Source organism: Lepidothrix coronata, unplaced genomic scaffold (assembly GCF_001604755.1).
Source record: "Lepidothrix coronata isolate B3197 unplaced genomic scaffold, Lepidothrix_coronata-1.0 Scaffold74, whole genome shotgun sequence".
NCBI classification, from domain to species: Eukaryota; Metazoa; Chordata; class Aves; order Passeriformes; family Pipridae; genus Lepidothrix; species Lepidothrix coronata.
The window spans coordinates 86,179-93,012 of NW_016690254.1; positions in this window are offsets into that span (position 1 = coordinate 86,179).

Consider the following 6,834-nt stretch of genomic DNA (forward strand, 5'->3'; position numbering starts at 1 on the left):
GGAAGGGAAGGGAAGGGAAGGGAAGGGAAAGAGAGGAAGGGAGGGAAGAAGGGAGGGAAGGAAGAAAAAGGAAAATCCAGAGGGAAAAGCAAGGAAGGCAAAAGAGAGAAGGGAAGACAAGCAGCAGCTAAGTTGGCTGAATGGGTTTGGTCCCACCTCGGCCGAGCCCGGCGGGTTTGGGGCGGAGGGACAGGGAGTGTCAACTCGGGACTGGCTGGGCACCCTCACCTGAGCACCCACCCAGGGCAGCGAGCATCCCAAACAGTGCTCGCATCTCACTGTCACCACAGCTCCTGCCCTACCGCTTCTGCCCCTGCACATGAAATTTCTCGCATTTATCAATGTCCTTCTCCATTTCTTTTTTTTTTTTCCCTACTGTCAATTTGCCAACCGAGCATAATTTCTCGGTAAAATTCAATTTAACGACTTCAGGCTGCATCGAGCGCCCCGGGTCCTGCCCCAGTGGGACGGGGCATTTGCCGGGGCCGTTGGTAATTGCAGCTTTTGGGGGAATTTGGGAGATCCTCAGCATCGACAGCACTAAGTGTCATTTCCTTGGCTCGCTGGGGAAGTATGTGGAAGTTATTTTTATTGATGTGCTCCTGGTAGATTGTTTTGGCAGTTGCAATTTCCGTGTGACATATCCAGCCTCTCCTCCGAAAATCGTGGAAGAAAAAAAAAAAAGAAAAAAGCGCCTTGACATTTATCCCCAGCTACTGCCGCTGCTCAGTAACGTTTAATTACAAAACTCAGCTGCGATGCCAGCCTGTATCGGTCATTAGGAACCTTTCTTAAAATCTTGTCATCAATGAGAAACAGATTTAATGGAGGCAACCACATAGCTCCTGGTCTGCCAGCTGAAACTGAGACTATGCAAAAGAGGATAGAAATGCCAAATAAGCTGCTGCGCTCCCTTCCTAGCAACCAACTCTTTAAATTTATTGCACTTTTTTTTTCTTTTTTCTTTTTTTCCCCCTCCCCTCTTTTCCCATTCCTGCCCTTCGAACTGCCTTTGAGGACCTGAGCAGGATCTTCATTATTTTTGGAAGGTGTTTTGGGGAAGGAGAAACAAGTTTTGCCCTGGGCTGTAGCGTGTGCCGGTTTGGCTGGGTTTGTCGGTTGGAGTTTTGGGGAAAGAGGCGATGAGAGATGGAGACAACCGGTGTCGACCTACCCCCGTGCCCCCGGTCCCCTCCCCGGTCTCCCCGGTCCCCTCCCTGCTCTCCCCGGCCCCCCCGGCCCCGGCTGTCCTTGCAGCGAGGGGACGCCAGGGGGCAAGAGGCGTTCACAAAGGCTGCATCCCTTCATCCTTCCATCCCTCCATCCTTCCTTCTCTCCATCCCTCCATCCTTCCATCTCTCCATCCTTCCACCCCTTCACCCTTCCTTCCTTCTCTGCCTCTCCCACAGGGGGTTTCATCGTATCACAGCGCGAAAAATCAAATTTCATCTAAAAACTAAAAGGAAAATATTCCGCAAAGCCGTCTACATTTCCAATCCCTCCAACCTTATCCCCACGTGCACCTCTTGGGCACAGCAACGCGCTGCCTTCCACGCAGCACAACCAGGCGGAAACAATATCCAGAAGCCTTGTAAAGAACGGCGGAGTTTATTTAAGCCAGCCATTAATCCTACTTACCTTGCTGCTATTTGGACCTAATCCTATTTCCTCTGTGCATTTGTAAGGACAGTGAAATGACACATTTTTGTTCTCCTGGTGGAGGCTGGCTGGGAGGAGCGCGTCACCGGTGCCTGGGCTGCCGCTGGAGCCGGAGGAGCGGGATGCGCTCCGTGGGCAGCAGCAGCCTCCAAAGGAAATCACTCAAGGGAAACTTCGCCAGAGACAAAAACCACATTCAGTTTCCTGACTACTGCTTTCCTCCCTCAGTTATTTATTTTGGCAACCGCGCACATTCAATAAATGAAATATTCAACCAACTGACCTCCTTGCCAGCTCATATGATTCTTTCAGGAGTCCACTTTTTTATTATAAATTTTGTTTTATTGCTTAAATTAACTACGGGGAGGGTTCCCATATCCCAGCTTTACTTGGCAACTGATGGCTTATGAATTCTGCAGACAATGAACTCCAGTGTGGCTGAAGCGGACCGTACACACATATACATGCCATTTCCCAGGCACGTTAGACATTAGGGCAAAGTATCACTTATTCTTTCATATTTTTCACACCTTTTTTCTTTCCCCAGACTTTGCCCCAAGTGCTGAGACTTGGGATGTGAAGCTAATGCCAGAGATTTTGCTGTGGAGGCAGAAACCTCTTAAAATAATCAGATGGCAAAATACCAGGTTCACCCCCGAGAGCAGCGTTTGTAATGCTCCTGCCTGGCATTTTATTCCCTGCTTTATCTCCCCATATCACACAAATCCATACGCTGTGTATCATTTCTCTTTGAAATGCCATGAACTTGGTGTTTTAAATCGAACCAGCCTTTCTTTTTTTTTTCTTCTTTCTTTCTCTTTTTTTTTTTTTTTCCCTGCAAAACAATGGAGATTGTCAAAGGGCCCCGGGTTGAGCTTTTCTGCGTGTTCACAAAGCGTTAAAGCTTTATCGAACAAACCGGCTCTGTCTGACCCCTGCCAGACAAAAGGCAACTTCCATTTTCCTCTGCAGAGAAGAGGGGCAGAGAGGGACATAGAGAGGGATGTACAGTAGGGCTGGATGGGTCTGGGGCCACGGGTGCCCCAAGGCAGGGGTGGGATGTCCTGTCACCCAGCCAAGACCCTGGTGCTGCCGCTCTTGGTCATTTTGGAGGTGCTGATGTGTTTGGCCTCATGCAGGTGGGGGACACGGTGCCAGTACAGCCAGGGAGAGGCAGTCCTGCATGCTGGCACCTGCTGGGGGCTCAGCCATAGATTTTACAGTGCTGCACCCACCTCAGCGAGCCTCAATTGAAAGAATATCCACCCCCACAAGTGGTCCTGGATGCTTTGAATTTTTCCTTGAGGCTTTGTACAGAGCAGAACCACTCCATTGCTCCTAAGGTCTAGCCTGAAGATTTAACATTTCCACGGACCTTTTTAATGAATTTTGAATAAGGTGGGACCACCTTGTTGCTCTGGAGCTGTGCACCATGAGGGAGGTTAGGAGCAGTGGCCAGGTATTGAAGGGAGAAATGGTCAGAGTGGTCATAAAAGGTCAGAATAATCTTCTGAGAAACAACACGGGCAAGGGGACAACTGGCAGATCTGTAAATCAGATCTGTAAGTGCTGGTGTCTGGATGTGAGCATCTACATGAGCTTGGGCTTTGAGTTGCCCATATGGAGCTTCACTTGACCTCCAGCTGCCAGTCTTTGGTCTTCTGTACACCCTTGGTGACATCTACCATCAGCACACAGGTGTCCCCAACACCCTTCCAGTGGCACCAGTCTCTGCTAATCACCACCACACCATGTGCATTCTTCTCATGCGTAGAACCTGACACAGAGACACCAGGCTAAATCCTGCTCACAGTGTCTGCGGCTTTGACAAAAATCTGAACACTGTTTCTCCAGCTCCAGCAGCAGCCAGGTAGCAGATGAATCTGTTTATTGACTATCACCATGATCCCTGTCAGCAGAGGCGTGTCTGGAGCACTGTGATGCTGAGCTGTACAAGTTACTTATTTCTGGATCTGCTGGCTCGGACCCGACGTGCCTCCTCCTGTGTGAGGATGTGCACAGAGATATCCTTTGCTGGCACCTGGGATTGAAATGGGCTGCTCAGAGGTTAGTGGGAGAAACCCACACCTCCCATGAGTTGTGCTTTGGGGGTTGCTGGTGAAGTCCACACTATTCCTCTCTTGGGTTTGGTTATCTGCAGAGACCCTCCTGTCCTGTGCCTATGCCTATTCCATAGGCAGCAGAGCAATGCCAGAATAGCAAAGACCACCTTTCTGCAGGTATAGCATGTTCTCACAGTGCCAAAGCACCCATAAGTTTCCAATCCAGCTCACAAAATGTTTGTTTCCAAGAAGGAAGCCGGGACTGTACTGGTTTTGGGTTTGTTGAGCTTTGGGTAGCAGGCTCAGGCTGCTTGGCCCCCCCAGCAGTGTTTTGCATTTACTCGTTAAGGGAAGCTGGCACTCATCTTTGCTGTCAGTAGAGATTTGTAAGCCTGATTATATTCCTAAGCATATGTTTGGAAATGAGAAGCAGCTCTCTGAAGTCGGTGGAATTGCTCTGATTGCAAATCTCAAGTTAAGAGGAGGGAAGCCTGGCTCCGGGTCTGAGCTCCCACTTGGAAGAGCCAAAGGCAGTGACTAACAGCTTTGGGCTTTTCCCCGCTCCGAGAGTGAAGTTGAATAGAAACCAGAACAAACATCTTAGTAATGAAAATGCCAAAGTATTACAGAAGTGTTTGTGTTGGCGTCTTTTAAGTGCATAAATGACGAACCACATTACCTGGGTGGGCAAGTAGTGCCTGGTACCATTTCCAGGCTATTTTACATGTTTTGGAGGACAGCCCTAAGGGGAAAGGGAAGTTCATTGAACTCAGGATGCACCAGATATTCCCTCCAGCAGATGGCTGGGTTTGAGTGCTGGAACAAGTGGCCAAGGCTGAGCAGCAGCAGCAGCAAAGGGTTCACATCACCTTGCAAGGTTCAGCTCTTGATGTCACTGGGCTCAGCTGCTGCAAAAGCAGATGTCTTTGAACGGGAGCCACAGTTTCAATCTCAGAACCAAACTGTTCCTAGGAGCGCATCACTTGTGTTGGGACAACACCACTTCCCTGGAGTCAGCCAGATTTGCCTGGCACAAAATTGCCATAACAGAGCAACGATTCTGATCTGTGAATCTCAAAGCGATGAGAGATTTGAAAGACTGAAAAGGTGAGTGGGTCCTTTGGTTGCTCCATGTTAGAAGTGGTGGGAGATGAACACCATAAAACCTTACTCATGTGGGGTCATGACTCTGCAGCACTCACACATACACTGTCTGCATTCCCTGCCTCCAAACATGCTGGTGTCAAAGCTTGACTACAAAAAAATGCTTAAAAAAAAATAAGTTTGAATTGCACCTTTGCAGGTTTTCACATCAGGAGGAAGAGGCTGCTCACACGGCAAGGACCCTTTTAAAAGGACATGTAGTGATAGGACAAGGGGTAATGGCTTTAAACTTAAACAGGGCAAGTTTAGATTGGATATTAGGAAGAAATTCTTCACTATCAGAGTGGTGAGGCACTGGCACAGGTTGCCCAAAGTTGTGGATGCCAGATCCCTGGAAGCATTCAAGACCAGGTTGGATGGGGCTTTGAGCAACCCGGTCTACTAGAGAGGTGTCTCTGCCCATGGCAGGGGGCTTGGACCTGCATGGTCTTTAATGTCCCAACCCAAACCATTCTATGATTCTATAACTCAGCTCACCAGGGCTCAGAGTAGCTGCCTGGAGAAGCTGCCACACGATGTCTGCTGTGGTGTCTGCCTTGTAGAGCTAGGACTGGACCCTCCAGTGATCAGTAAATCCCAGCCTCAGAACTGGAATTACTTCCACTTTACACCAGCATAGGGAATGGGAGAATCAGGCTGACTTTGTGTAACTGGGACAAGAGAAAATTCTATTTAAATTCTGCACCCCGCCAGTGAATCTTGCAGCAGCCTAATTTTCCTACGAATAATGCCTTGGGCAAGGCTTGTGTGGCCCAGAAAAGAAAAAAAAAAAGGTTTGAATTTACTCCATCCTGCTTATTTGTAACCTCCTTCCTAACAGACGGTGAACCTTGGGAGTTTTGGCCCACTGGTGGCCAGATCAGGGCCGTGATGTTGGAGAGGGCACCCAGCTGGGAAGCGCCGGCACCCATCAAAGCAAGGAGGGTGAGGATACAAGGACTCAAATGCTTGTGTGATGAAGACAGAGAGCAAAAATAAAATAATAATAAAAAAAAAAAAAGAAAAATTAATTGAGTAACCTCAAATTACAAATCAATTTGAGGAAATCCCAATCTAGCTGCAGACACTCTGTGAGCAGTTAAAGCTAAATTCATTGAGCAGACAGCTCTAATTAGCACACGGTGCCGGCTCGCTCCAACAAGCTCCGAGTGGCTTTCTCCGTGTCAGATGTGCCTGGTCCTGAGCTGTGACACTCATCAATTTGACCCAAAATACATCGAAGGCAGGGTGTCACCACACTGAGATCGTTTAGGGGCTGCAGAAAGTCAAACTCCAAATTTCTCGGCTCCAGCACCTCCGTGCCGCCTCGTCCCAGCCACCCCGGGCTGGTTTCTGACCTCATTCGTGCCAGTGCAAATATGCAATAACTTCACGTTAGCCACAGGGTTTATTATAAATTGTCCTTGTGTAAAGAGACCAAAATCTGGTTTATCAAGTTGGCTTCTTTTCCCCTCATTCCCATGCAAGAAACCCTTCTGCATCCAGAGTCAGTGGGACAGCTTTCACCTTTTAACTTAGGGAGAATTGCTCCCAACTCACACTGATGGAAGCAAGGGACAAACCCATTTCTTCCATAATAGCAGCATTGCGTTGGTGGTGCAGGATTTAGCTCTTTAGGCTGACTGAGCACTGAACTTTTTTTTTGTAAGGATCCCAAAAGAAGATAAAACCCGGGATCCTACCACAGCAAGGAGTGTCTAGTTACTGAAGGAGGAGGATGAAACGCTGCACCAAAAAAACCCCTCTCTTTCAGTTTTAGTGAAAGATGTGACCTCATTCTTTTCCTGGGGCTGTAGAGAGATATGTGGCATTTTCCTTGTAAAGAAATGTATTTTTCCTTTGGGAAAGGCTGAAAGACTATTTGGATAGTGTATTATTTTAGAGATATTTTGCATTCCTGCTTTCCCTCAGAGGAGGAAGCTGCTCTCTCTCACTTCTGCAGCATTCA